The 15,016-nt window shown below is 43.0% G+C and overlaps 1 pseudogene; it reads left to right on the forward strand.

Annotated features, from left to right (window-relative positions):
- The first annotated feature begins 6,168 nt into the window (after window positions 1-6,168).
- LOC139599008 (F-BAR domain only protein 2-like) overlaps window positions 6,169-15,016 on the forward strand; it is a 257,111-nt pseudogene continuing 248,263 nt past the window's right edge.

A 15,016-nucleotide genomic window follows, 5' to 3' on the forward strand; every position in this document is an offset into this window, starting at 1 on the left:
TAACAACAAAGCTACAATAGCTACTACAATGCTAATCTTAACAATAGAACGTAACCATGATCCTAAGTTTAAAGATTTGAGCCATCCATCAATACCAAGGCCTGATTCCACCTGTAAGTTCCCAGTTAACCTCCGTAACTCAGAGAGCTGTGAGTGTACAGATTGTGCATGATCAGAGAGATTCATGCAACACATGCCCTCAAATTCATCACAACCATGGCCTTGTGCAAGTAAAAGAAAATCAATTGCAGCCCTATTTTGAAGCGTCGCATGGCGAATAGAATCTACATCAAGCAAAAGACTGGGAATTGCTAAAGAAGTTGCATTTGTTTGTTTAGCAAGCCAACACCCTAACTTATTTAAAATAGCATGAGCACTTGCGGCTGATACCTCTAGAGCTAAGAAAGATGCTGTGATTATGGTCGCTGGGGACCAAAACTTTACATCGTCCCGGCAATCGGCTGCAAATGCATGAGCCATTCGTTTGCCTCTACGATGGCGGCAGCTCATGTTTAGTATCATGGACATGTTAGGTGTAAGTAGAGACAGCCGTCCAAGTGTACATGGTCCCCCGTGCAGCATTGATGGGATACCGGCCCAAGCACGGTCTCCACATATTAGGAAATATCCTGCTGGCAATTGAATAGGGTCATTTGATGAGACTGACACTCTCTTTGTTGTATAATTGCACCAGGCCGATGCATTCCGGTAGACAGCCATGCTGGAAGTTACAACATTAGAGTGGTTCTTGACTGACAGCAGGCTTCTATGGTTAAAATGAATGCATGCATCTGCCATCACTGACCCTAACAACTCTAACTCTTGGGGCTCCTGTGGTGCTAGAGGAAAGCGGGAAATCCACTGATCTCAATTATCCACACTTATCTTAGCATTGCTGACCTTACAAGTTGGCACATGTAAAGGGCACGGCCAGGGATCTGCTGGTAATCCAACCAAACAAGTTGAGAAAGGATTGCCAGGAGAAGACAATGACAAGCAAATAGTCTCCTGTTTAGTTAGGTTTGCCAGGGTGACCCATATGTTAGTTTTGGGCTGCGGTGGGGCCCATGCCTGATGGTCTACACTGTCCCCAAAAGAAGCAAAAATTAATAAAGCAACAACATAAAGTTTCCATCCCATCTTGATTTTCCCAGGCACCCTTTTGGGCCACTCGGCCATCACGTCTGTCACAAGCTCTTAAGAATGTCTCTTTCTCCTCAGCTTCAGCTTCCTTAAGTTCTTCAGACAATCCTCTCACACTTGGTTGGGACCCTGACTTCTCAAAATAGGACCTATCACGTTCGATTGTGCCAGAGGAATATTTCTACCACACAAGTGGAAAAAATATACTGTAGCCAAAATACCACTTTTGAAATGAACAAATAGTTTAGATGCCTGATCTGTGTGAAGCCTTTGTTTCAGTGAAGTCTGATGTATCAACAAAGTCCTTCAGCATCTTGGTTAGACACAGGAAACAGAGAAAAATGACTCAGAACTAACTCACCTATAAAATATTAAGAAATACAAATCAGATGACGTGTTTTAAATCAGATGTTTGAGACAAATAAGCAGTGTAGAATAACTCATGTGCTTGTGAATCTCCTTATGCAAAGCCAGTGAAGAACTTAACACATGAGAGACAAGCTACAGCTCACACTGGTTATTTTCAGAGGGAAAAAAATATAAGAAGTGATGGAGAAGTTATAAGTTGAGTCAGGTGCTTAGAGTATTGTGGGTTTGCTTTAAATTGAACAGGCACAAGAAATATGTCTCTGAGTGCAAAGGGATGTTAATGCTGTGGTATGATTTTTAAACCCATATTCTCTTTCAGATTAAAATGTAAATTAAATGAGAGAATATTTTAAATGACATATTGTGTTCTCACTCGGACAAAGAAAAAGGATAACAACTAAGTACAAAATACTCTTTGTTCGATGTTACAGGAAAAGCTAAGCAACAGTTTTCCTGTAGACTGAAATCATTATTCAAACAATAGAATGAATGTTTTCTAGGCCTCAAACATCAGTGTTTATGTTTTATGTTTTAAAAGTCAATTGATGCTTGAACAGTAGGGATGAATATATTCTTTTTTGGTAATTATTTATCAGAATTGTCCACAATAATAATAATAATAATAATAATAGTATTAATATTATGGTTGGAAGTCTATTATATATTTTAGTATCTGTTTTGAGTGGGAGTTTTGTTGTTTTTGTTGTTTGGAGGGAGTTTTTTTTTTTGTACAAACTAACATTCAGGTTAAATTATAATTCCTAATGTTACATGACATCCAGTCCAGTTTTCTAAACATATAAATATGTACAATGAGTAACAGTTGTTTAGATTTTCTTCCTGCATCTGTGTAAGCAGTTATAGCATCCGATAAGGGCTTTAGTGATCTAACCCCACTGTCTTATCACGACCCTTTTTGAGCAAATCAGCTAAAATGTCAATTTTCTGAAGAAGGGTTTTATGTTGTTGAAGTGGAGGAGATATCCATTCCAAGGCCCGTATCTCCCCCGTTTTTCTGTTACTCTGAGTAAGTGCAGTCAGTAAAAATTTTGGTTCACACCAAACTGTCAGCTGTATAGGAAGATCGAGATCACGTCTGCGAACACTGCCCTGTGTAACACAGTCCAATATCTGCTGCAGTGTCTCAAGGATGAAGAGCAATAGTAAAGAAGCAGTCCTTCAGATCAATAATCAAAAGTGGCCAATCCCTTGGCAACATAGCCAGGTTAGGTAAAACAGACAATCCCATCATTGTAGCTGAGGAACGTCTTAAAAGCAAAATTCCCATAGGTAATCCATCAATAATGAGTGGTCCTTTTACCCCAGTTGGAACCTTTTCTGGGTGAGCAGTTATCAGGGTACTGGCCGCTGCTGCTGCCAGGTCCACTCCGAGGCTCCCGGCGGTGGCGGGCTGGAGGCCGGTTGAGCCAAGGAGGTGACAGCTTCTACTGGTGTCCGGGCGCAGGGAGCTGGTGGCCGGGAAGCAGAGCTGTGCTGGGCAGCCACGGGGCAGGCGGACCTCCCGGAGCCCGCTGCTCCACAGGGGGGTGGGAGGCCCGTCCTGCCGCCCCCCTCTTCGGCTCGGGGGTCGGGGCGGCTGCGGAGCGGAGCGGGATGGGAGGCGGCCGGGCTGCAGCTGTTAAGTCGGCCGGGGCCAGGGCCGGCACGAGCCTCTCCGGCGGCGTGGCTGCGGGCGGCACGGCTGGAGTACGCGCGGGGGGGGACACGCTGCCCGAGCAGGAGCTGATAGCTGCAGGGAGCTGCTGTCTGGAGCAGGAACTCGTGTCGGCAGGGAGCGGCCGCTTAACGTAGATGCCGGTGCCGGCAGGGGACCGCCGTATGGGGCAGGAACCGAAGTCGGCGAGGGGGTGCCACTTAAAACAGGCGCTGATGTCGGCGGGGCCGTGTTGCTTAGAGCAGGCGCCGATGGGGGTGGGGAACTGCCGTTTAGAGCAGGAGCTTGTGTTGGCGGGGACCCAAACCAGTCTCTGTAACTCCTGTTTCTTTCACGGGCTATGCTAGTCTGCTGGGCAGCTCTTTCCTCTGCCTGGTATTTCAAGAATTCAGCATGCACGACCCGCCATAAATTTCCCAACTTTCTCGCGGCTTTATCAGCATCTATGACTGTCTGCCACTACTAATCCCCAAATATACGGCAGTCTGATAACCTATGCACTGTGCAAGGAGTCCGAAAAAGTCTCTGAGCATACCCATGAGCTAACAACCCATGAAGCTCTCTCTATAAATGTATACCCGTAACCGTACGCTTTTATAAAAAGCTAGGAAATAAATTATATGCTGCTTGCCTGTCTTTATCTGTGTTGAACGATAATAGCGCGCTTCTTGCAGCCCTTTTCCAGCTTCGACAGCACGTATCAGCCGGGCTCTGCTATCAGGTCACCCGGGGCCGGCACCTTCCCTTTTTCAGCGGTGCTTATTGCCGTCCTCGGCTGCGATAGGACCTGAACTCCGCTCACGCCGCCGACCATGGCTAGTCCCGACGTCCGGGGTCACCATTTGTCGTGAACGTCGGGAGAAATGCGACACACCATATGCGATGAATAGCAAATCCCGAAGTTTATTGAAAGCTCACCCATATTTATATTGGTGTTAATGAAGCTTATACATATTGCAAAAGCTGAGCTCATTATTGGTTAAAGCACACTTAGACCAACCACACCTACTTCTATCTTCTAACAATTATTTTGCTTCTATGTTTGCATTCTTCTAACTTTTCTACCTAAGATAACTACATCTTCTGGCAAGCGATTTTCTCCCCCGTCTTCCCGTTTCAGAGAAGGTCACTGTGACCTTTGTCAGTGATTGGACACTGGTTGCTCAGTTCCCAGCTTGTTTCCCCTATCCTTATCCATTGGTATCACATCGAAATGTCCTTTCTCAGCTAACCAATATTCCAAAAAGCTCTCTACTGTTTGGGACAGAACAAGCTGCCCTTACCCACTGGTTTCCAGAGGACAAGAGCTACCAGATCTTTTCTACGGGATCACCACTTCAACAAGACCATTTCATCTGGATGGCTACCACTAACTTAACTAGCAGGGTGTCAGGTTGTATTCTGACTCTGTCAGTGGTTTTTCTTTTGCATTATTGCATGTATTTTCATTTTTTTTTTCCCTTTTCCTAATAAACTGTATTTCTGACTTGGAGTCTCTCACTGGTTTTGCTTTCAAACTAGAACATGCATCAAGGGGTACAATACTTTTTAAAGGTTTAGGAATCATGCTAAAGGAGGAATGCAACAGCCTATGTTTAGGGTAATGGATTGAAATTTGCCCAGTAAATTTTTTGAGTGCAATTTGCAAACATTCTGATTGTTATAATAGCCAATCTAAATATAGAGTAGTTGTAGGTAGGAACGTAGTAGAGACATCTTTTCCTGCAAGAGAAAATAAGTGGGACCTGGCTCTTATAACAAGCTGAACCATCATCTCTGGCTTTGTTGTTATAGTTTTCCTAGGCTGGTGGGGTAGGAAAACCCATTCTAATATTAACAAAGGATCAGACACCTCAGGGTCCCATTGAAAGATTAAGGCATGGGGTTGGGGTCCCTTTCCCAAAATAGCTAGCAGGAATGGTAAATTCGGATTTATTCTGTGTGCCTGATGAGTTTGAATAACATGGGATACCTTATCTAAGGTATCCCTTGCCTCATCTGTTAGTTGCCTAGGTGAATTTAACTCAGAATCCCCCCCTTAACAAAGCGAACAACGGAACCACATCTTTGTTAGTAATTCCCAGCAGAGATCTGACCCAATTAATTGTTCCCCAAAGTTTTTGTAAATCGTGGAGCGTTTCTGGTTTCTCATTTAGTTGCAATGGCTGGTGCTGTACAGTCTGAGAAAGAATTTTGAGTCCCAAATATTTCCAGGGGGATGTCTGTTCTATCTTTTCCTCTGCAATGGTCAGTCCTGCCTGTTGGATAGCTGTGATGATGGCTTTTAAAGTTGTCTCTAAAGATGGATCATTTTCAGCTGCAGTAAGCATATCATCCATATAATGGCAAATAATTGCTTGTGGATGATCTCAGCTAACTGGCGCTAAAACTTTAGCCACAAACCATTTGGCATATGGTCTGAGAATTTTTCATGCCTTGGGGTAGTACGATACAGTGGTACCTCTGGAGAGGTGCCTGTCTGTTAAGGCTTGGAATTGAAAATGCAAATCAAGGGGCATCATGGGGGTGAAGGGGAATGTCAAACAAACAGTCTTTTAAATCGATAACAGTCAATTTCCATTCCTTAGGAATCATGACAGGGGATGGGAGAAGAGGTTGTAACTTGCCCATGTCTTCGATGACCTCATTAATTTTACATAGGTCCTATAAGAGCTGCCACTTATTGCTGTTTTGTTTTTGGAGGACAAAGACAGGTGTATTCCATGGGCTTGTGGTTAGTATTATGTGACCCTTTCGGAGTTGTTCTTGCACTAGAGACTTAAGCGTGATGAGTTTTGCTTCAGGGAGGGGCCACTGATCAATCCATATGAGTTTATCCATTTTCCAAGTTAATTTAAGGATGTCACACTGTTCAATGGCCCCATCAAAAATTTGTTTCTGGGTGCATTCCCCACTGGGACAAAATGTCTCTTCCCCACAAAATTATGGGAGCTTTTACCACGAATGGTCTGGTGGCAACAATGCCGCCTTTAGATCCCTTGAACTTAACCAGCTGCATACTCCTCAGGCTGTCACTGGTACCTCCAATCCCTGCTAGCATTCCTGGAGCAGGTATAAGAGTCCATTCAGGAGGCCACTTGGACTGTGAGATGACCATCACATCCGCACCTGTGTCAATGAGTCCTGAGAGAACAATCTTTTTGGTGTTAAGTTCTAATGTGCAGGTTAGTTGAGGTCGATTAAGGCTTATTATCCTAGTCCACATTACTAAGGACTCTGGTGTGTTGTTAGAGTCCTGTTTGGGGAGCAAGATCGCTTGAGCAATTACCAGTCCCTGGGGGATAAAGCAAGGTGAGTCAGGGCACATGGCTAATACAGTGATTTCTTGTTAGGATATTACTGATAACACAGAGGGTAACACAAAAAATCCCTCGGTCCTTGATCTGCACTTTGCCAAAATTACCAGTTGACAGGGCCGATCTTCAGGCCCAAGCTGACCTGTTGATATGGACATGGTATATTTGTTCTGTATCATGATGAACTGTGATTAGAGCTTTATGTCCATCACTTCACACATTCTAGTAGTCAACACAGGTCATGGTGCTGCAGTGATCTGGATCGTTGGTCTTTATTTATGTCATGGTTTCACACTGGCACAATGCCAGTGCCCCCATGAGAATACCCTCTCCCTGATTTCTGCTGTGAGATGTGACCAGGAATAAGCAAAGCAGGCTCCCACTTGGGGGAAAAAAAAATTATTAACTAAACTACAAGGAAAAGGGAGAAAAAAAAGAAACACACAAGGAAAATGAAAACTTCACAAATACATCTCCTCCTCCTCCCCACCAAATTCCCAATACAATACATCCCCCAAATCATCGACTCTCAGTCCAAAACCACCCTTCAGAATACTCAATCCTCAGTTCATCAAGAGGAGAAGGAGTCCTTCTTGTGCCAATGGTGACCTCTTCCTTTCATGTCCAGCGCTCTCACCACTGAACACGGACCAGAGCTGCTTCTAGGGTTGACTTTTAAGGATGCTTCGTCCCACTCCAAAAAGGCACAGTCTCAACTTCAGGACATCTGTCCCCCCCATATTTTTCACCCCCTGGGGCCGAGGGGTACCCACACCACACCCTCTTGGTCCTGAGGCATTGCCTCCCCCTAGAATGCAGTCCCTGTATCACAAGGAACATGGTTCTGTCCATGGCTATACAAAAAGAGTCCAGCAAAAGCCACTCCATCATCTCTTCCCACTAAGATTCTTCTCTATTCTTCCAACATCTCTCACTTGCCCAGACCTCTCTCACACGTGCCCATTTCCTTCTTCATCTTCCACTCTATCTCTCTTCTAGGAAAGGTTAATGTTCTGTAAAGTTTTCATTCTCTGAAAGGGGGTTAAAAGCTCCTACAAGCAGCCGGCTGCACCCCCCTCCCTTCTTCTCCTTCTCAGCCGTGCTGCCGGCAGAGGCACATGTTTATCAAGTTTCAAGGTAACAGTCCCAGGCACCGGCTCTCTCTCTCTCTCTCTCTGTCTCCCAGGGGGGGCTGCCCGATGGCTCCCGGTGTCTCTCTCTCTCTCTCTCTTCCACCCTTCCAGCCCCGGGGTCAGGCCTACCTCTCCCGGCCACATGGCTTTTCCTGTCCCCCCGCCCAGCCACCAGCTGGGCCAGGGGAGACACCCGAACTGTTTCCCACCGGAAACCCAAAAAGGACCCTCCCAGGGGAGAGCCCTGCTTTTAACCCCGTGTTCTCAGAGGCGGATCCAATGTCCCAATGGCCACATTAGGTGCCAATATTAAAATCTGAACATCCATTGGCCTAACCACGGCATCCCAGAAAACATATTTCCTGTCAAACCACCACAATTTACTAGCTTTATTTTTCAGCTGTATAACTTCCCTGATCAGGTGTGCCTTATGGATGCACAAAAAAATTTTTCCAGAAAAAAAGGACAGAAATTGAGTTGTGCCTGACCAAATCTTTCACTGGAGACGTAGACCTGCCATTGTGATAAGTCCAAGATTCTGTTTCTCATCCTTTTTTCCCTTCCAACATGAACATGCATGCAATTTTTGAGGGTGTGCTTCTGGGTCTAGTAGCACCAGTGTTATGCATCTGAAGCTTTTGGAAGGCAGGAGGGGAATGGATAGTTTGACAGGAAAACTCTTATAGTAGCAGTGTTATGGTGTGCCTTGCCTCACTTTCATTTATTGTTGCTTTCTACTTTTCAGGGGGAAGGTCACCATGGTGCGAGAGATGATAAGCTGGCTGAATTTATTAATCAGTATTTTGGGCAGTGTCTTAATTTTAATTGTAAGATATGCCTTACTGATGGGAAAGTGTTTTATGTTTTGAAAGTAAAGTTAAGAATAGACAAAGGGAAGTTACCTATGAGAAGGAAGAAGTTAATGATCTTTACCAGTTTTTTGAAAAACAGAAATATCCATGAAATATGCAGAACTGGGGAGGTGGGAATTTTAGTTCATGGAAAGTAAGGAAAAATATGAGGGAATGCAGTATTAAGAATGTGTTTAATGAGATGGGAAGTGAAAGAAGACCTGTAGTAATTTAGAAAATAAATGGCTTTAAATATAGTCTATAAATATGTAATCGAAGAGTTGTCATTCACAGGGTGGTAGTGGCTGCTAAGATGATTTTAGTTTGTTTTACATATAAGGGATTGAAGGCAACTAACAGCAATTGGTAAAAAGCTGAAGCATTAGAAATAATTGATTTCATGAAACTTGATAAATTATTAAAATGCATATTTATATTATTAAAATGCATATTTCTATACTTTCTGTAGTTGTTTTAGCTTGTGATTCACAGTTCTACTTTCTTTTTGTTATTAATCTTTAGGGGGAAAGGAACAGTGGCTTTGATGTCCCCTATCACAACATGAAAGATGGACATTTGTCAACAAAAGACTTGGCAGACTTTATAAGAGAAAGGTAAGTATTCATGCTTGCTAATCCTGTCTCTTTAATATACAGTTTGTGTTTTTATTTAAGTTTATCATTACGTATTACAGTAACACACAAAACATAAAAAGCAGTGAGCATTTTGAAATCTCTCATATCCTACAAGAACATTAGGTTTACTCCATTCACTTAGAACTGAATAATGATTTCTAAGTCACTGATTAGTAACTTCTAATAACAAGCTTCTAATTTTTAGGTTTGAATTAAAAGATAAGTAAAAAGCAAGAAATATCACAGTAGGTGTCCATTAGTTTATTTAAATTAATCAATATTTTTCATCATGTTTGGAAGAAAAGCAATGATTTTAGTTGAAAAAATTGACTGTTGATGTAGAATTAGGGTATTACCAAGTTCTAGTATGATCTTTAAAACTTATACTTTTTGATTAAGGTTTTGAGAAACTAGGTTGGTTAAAGAAAAGGGAGTGATACCTATGGAAAAGAAAATAATTTGCAGAAAATAACCCAGGTTGTTCTTTATGGGATGAATAGGATAGAACTGAAATCTGAAAATGTGACAACTTGGTAAACAGATCTTCTTTATAGAAGATGACTCCTGCTGCTACTTTGAACATAAGAATGTCTGTTCTGGATGAAATGAATTATATGTCTGCTTCAGAATTCTGTCTTACTCAGTGTCCTGGGTTGACTATATGATGCTTTTATCCCCAATCGTCTGTTCTGTTTATGCTGAATAATAAGTTTTGCACCTTTAAGACTTGTTCCAAGAGTGAAGGGGGGAGAGAAGTGCAGAGTTTTGTTTTCAGAAAACTGCACTCACTCCTCCACATTCCTGCTCCTGGACTGTGTTGTCTGCAGATGGACAGACAGTGGGACAGAGCTCTCCTTTGCTTTTAGTTAGTTTTAGCTAGCTGAGGCAAAGAAGTTCCCGGGACTTTTTTTCCCTTTCTTTGGACCTGTGTAAACCTGCTCTGGACTGAACACCCAGAAGAGCACCGGCAGCTTACACCTGTGACCCACTGAGCCAGGCCTGGGCCACGGCATTTCCAGTGCCGGAGGGACTGATAAGAGACTGAGTGAGCCGAGCTACAGCCCACGGAGGGGACTTTGTGAGTTTGTCTCTCTTTTGGAGCAGCAAGAGGTTTTATTGTCTAATATTGTTTAGGTTTTACTGTTTAATAAACAGTTTTTTCCACTTTTCTCCAAGGAGATATTTTTTCCCCGAACTGGTTGGGGGAGGGGCCGATTGAATTTGTTTTCTAGAGGAACTCCTTTGGGGGTTCTCTCCCAAATTTACCCTGAACCACGACACTCAGTTACCAATACCAGATAATACATGGAAAAAGCATGCAAGAGACTAATTGAGGACCTGTTTCAGTGAAGGTTTCTTGCAGTAAAAGCTGTCAAAATAACCAGCCTTTGTTTTCTGAAATTTTCCATCAAAACTTTAGTTTTAGCCCAAAATAGACTTCAATGAAGAATTTATTTTAAAAATTCCACAAAATGTAACCATCATCGATCTGACAGGTACTCAGTGACACTGACATTTGCATGGTTTCTGAGTAAGTTGAAATGGAGACAATGACAAAAATCTTTCCACTAAGTGAAACAGGTGGATTCCAGAGTCCATGTGATGGGCAGTCTCCTGTTGTAAGGACTGCACAAACCAAGGAATGTTGTTTCACAAATCCCTGATTCCAGAGAACACATTATGAAGCCAGACAGGTATCTGGATTTAGTGGATTCTGGATTTAGTGGAGGGATATCATGCTGTTGATGCTTAGTATGAAATGTTTAGGGCTTCATGAGCTGTAAAAAATGGTAATTTTTTTTCTAAACTGCTTTTAATATTGACTGTTAAAAAAGTTTGCCTTGTGTTATCTTTATGTATGCCTGGATCTTTCCTTTGAGGCCTGCTTTAATTCTTGTAATCAGTCTTTTTATATATATAGTAATAAGTCATAGACTTCAACGGTACATCACCTGGGCACATGTAATTTTATTAGTTTTATATTGGTTGTGTTTTGATTCATCTCCGCATTTAGATCAGAAGTTTGCTTGCTCACTCTTATTATCTCAAATAAGTTGTATTCTTTGGGCATGCTTAATTTTATTCATATTGATCCTAAGGTTAAAGATCTTATGTAAATGGGTAAAAATAACTTGATGCTGTCTGTCTTGGATTCTTTATTATGGTGACACAACTAAAACTTGACAGTTCATTCTGCAAAAAATTACCAGTAAAAAGAATGTGGCATTCTAGTTTATTTTTCATTCTATCAGTTTCTTCAAATGCAATTTTAAATGAGACATGCCTTTACAATCAATAAATATTTGGACCTTTCTCCACATATTAAAAATGTTTTAGCTGAAGTTTCTGAGATCAAGAAATGTAGTTTCTTTTGTTGTGAATAGATCAGGACATGCCAGAGATGTGCAACCATCTTATCTACAGCATTTTTTGTAAAATAAAAAAACTTGCCCTGGAATTAGAAAATATCTGTGATATAGACCTGCAGCAATAACTTCAGACCTTTCCAGTGATCCCCTCGGTATGAGATATTAAACATGATATCTATAATATCTGTTCTGTTGCGTCTTCTTCAGCTCTGCTTTATTTATCCATTAGGTATGCCAGGCTGCCATTAAAAAAAAAAAAATTGAGTGCCAAATAGATGCTTCTTTTCAAGTTAAGGGTACATTGCTGATCAATCTCAGTCTAAGCTAGTGACACCTTGTGGCATATAGTTTGTAGTTTCAAAGAAATAGATGGACTTTAAATATTTGGTGTCCTTTCTTTAGTAAAAATATTTGAGTGTCCATATCTAGGCATATCTTCCTCGACCACTGTGAGGTTACTGCAGTATGTCAGTCTTGTTTCCCAGGACATAAATATGGTTCAGTAGCACACATTTATTCATGTGGGTCAAATTCTTGATCTCAGAGTTTGTATTGGGCAGTACTTCAACAGTGTTTTGCAACAGTCTGATTGTCTTGACTGTATTGTTTTGCATCTTTGTTTATTGCAAAGAAATGATGTTGCTGACAATTATCTGTTCCCCTCCTGTAATCTGAATATTATTGTGCAGTACTCTTTTCTGTTAGAAATGTGTAAGTAGATGAGCAAGATACATTAGGAACCTCCTAGATCTAGTGTTTTTATGCATTACTTAAACATCATTTTCTGAGCTGCTCCCTATTGTGTTGGATTTGCACAGCCTGGTTTTTAATAGAGGGGGGCCCACAGAGGTGACTTCTGTGAGAAGCTGCTAGAAGCTTCCACCGTGTCTGGCAGATCCAATCCCTGATGGCTCTGAAGATGGACATGCTGCTGGCCAAGGCTGGGCCAGTTAGAGATGTTGGTAATGCCTCTATGATAACATATTTAAGAAGAAAATCAAAACAAAGAAGGGCACTGTTAATTCCAGCTAGAGAAGAGGAGGAGGTGAGAACATGTGAGGGAAACAACATGGAGACACCAAAGTCAGTGGAGAAGGAGGAGGAGGTGCTCCAGGTGCTGGAGCCAAGATTCCTCTGCAGGCTGTGGTGAGGACCATGGTAAAGCAGGTTGTCCCCCTGCAGCACATGGAGATCCAGGTTTGGGACAAATTTGGAAGGGAACTTCCAAAGGGATGATTCCCTAGAGGGCAAAATTTAGTGACCCTTCCCCCCACCTGTTCGGGAGATAAACCTCCTTCGAGAAAAGTGGAAAAAACTGTTTATTTAACAAGCAGAGTATTCATAAACATGAGAAAATGAATAATATTAAACAATCGAACCTCTCGTTCTGAAGAGACGGCAAATTCAGAGAGAGTTCTTTTTTTTGTGGGGTGTAGCTCAGCAAGCTCAGTCTCTTATCAGTCCCTCCTGTGCTGGAAAATGCTGCATCCTGGGCCCTGGTGGGCCACAGGTGTGAGGTCCCGGTGTTTTTCTGGGTTTTCGGTCCAAAGCAGGACTGAACAATTCCAAGAAAAAGAAAAGCCACAGTCTGGGAAACTTCTCTGCCTCACTAGCTAAAAAAGCTAACTAAAAGCAAAAGAGCTTACTCCTGCTGTCTGTGCTGCAGACAACACAGTCCGTGAGAAAGAATGTGGGAGAGCAAGTGCAGTTTCTGCAGACGAACTTCTCCCTTCACTCTCAAAACCAGTCTTAAAGGCAAAGAATCACAGCTTCACTAGGTTGGAAGAGACCTTCAAGATCAAATCCAACCCATGTCCTAACACCCCTTCAACTAAACCATGGCACTGATTGCTACATCCAGTCTTTTTTTAAACACATCCAGGGATGGTGACTCCACCACCTCCCTGGGCAAACCATTCCAATACTTTACACTCTTTCTGTAAAAAACTTTTTCCTAATATCCAACCTATATTTCTTTTGGTGCAGCTTAAGACTGTGTCCTCTCGTTCTGTCAGTTGCTGCCTGGAGAAAGGCACCAACCCTCACCTGACTACGGCCACCTTTCAGGAAGTTGTAGAGAGTGATAAGGTCACCTCTGAGTCTCCTTTTCTCTGGGCTAAACAACCCCAGCTCCCTCAGTCATTCCTCATAGGGCTTGTGTTCCAAGCCCCTCACCTGCCTTGTTGCCCTCCTCTGGACATGCTCAAGCGTCTCAACATTCTTCCTAAACTGAGGGGCCCAGAACTGGACACAGTACTCAAGGTGCGGCCTCACCAGTGCCAAGTACAAGGGAAGAACTGATGCCTTGAGAAGGCTGACCTAGAACAGAGGCTAGACAGAGTTAAAGAATAAAGTAGGTATTTACTAAAAGGCCTTAATGGATACACCTTGAGAAGTACAAGGGCCTGTCCAGATCTACACCCAAGATGAACCCAAAATGGTCACAAAAATGGATGACCGGTCACAAGGTCTCACACCCCTTTAAGTTTTGGTCCATTTGCATATTGGAGTTAATTGTCCAATTACAGCTTTAGGTTATGAAGTTCTATCTTCCTTGTTTTTCTCTCTTCAATTCACCGTTGTTTATACTTTTTGGGGCTGGAGCTTATAACGGTTGTCCTTGGTCAAGGTGGAAAAGTATTGTTTTGTCCACCTACCCTGTGAAAAAAACTTGCCAACACCCAACATGAAGCCCAGAGCTACACACCAAAGCAGCACAGAATCTGAAAAACATGAAATCTAAAACTTAAGGCATCAGAATTACTTCTCTGGTCCTGCTGGCCACACTATTCCTGATACAGGCCAAGATGCCGTTGGCCTTCTTGGCCACCAGGGCACACTGCTGGCTCATGTTCAGCCAGCTGCTGACCAGTACCTCCAGGTCCCTTTCTGCCTGGGCACTGTCCAGCCACACCGTCCCCAGCTGACAGCGTTGCGGGGGTTATTGTGGCCAAAATGCAGGACTAGGAACTTGGACTTATTAAATGCCATCTTATTGGATTCTGCCTATCCATCCAACCATTCCAGGTCTCTTTGCAGAGCCCTCCTACCTTCCAACAGATCGACACATGCTCCCAGCTTAGTGTCGTCTGCAAATTTACTACTGAAAGACTCAATACCCTCATCCATATCATCAATAAAAATCTTGAACAGAACTGGCCCCAGCACAGACCCCTGAGGGACACCACTGGTGACTGGCCACCAAGTGGATGCAGCACCAGCACCGTTCACCACCACCCTCTGGGCCCAGCCATCCAGCCAGTTCTTAACCCAGCAAAGAGTGCACCTGTCCAAGCTTTTCCAGGAGTGTGCTGTGGGAGACAGTGTCAAAGGCCTTGCTGAAGTCCAAATAGACAACATCCACAGCCTTTCCCACATCCACCAGGCGGGTCACCTGGTCATAAAAGGAGACTAGGTTGGTCAAACACGACCTACCCCTCCTAAACCCATGTTGGCTGGGTCTAATACCCTGGCCATCCTGTAAGTGCTGGATAATGACACTCAAAATAAACTGCTCTATTACC

The sequence above is a fragment of the Agelaius tricolor genome, unplaced genomic scaffold (assembly GCF_023055355.1).
Source record: "Agelaius tricolor isolate 1412-34295 unplaced genomic scaffold, bAgeTri1.0.p SCAF_21, whole genome shotgun sequence".
NCBI lineage: Eukaryota > Metazoa > Chordata > Aves > Passeriformes > Icteridae > Agelaius > Agelaius tricolor.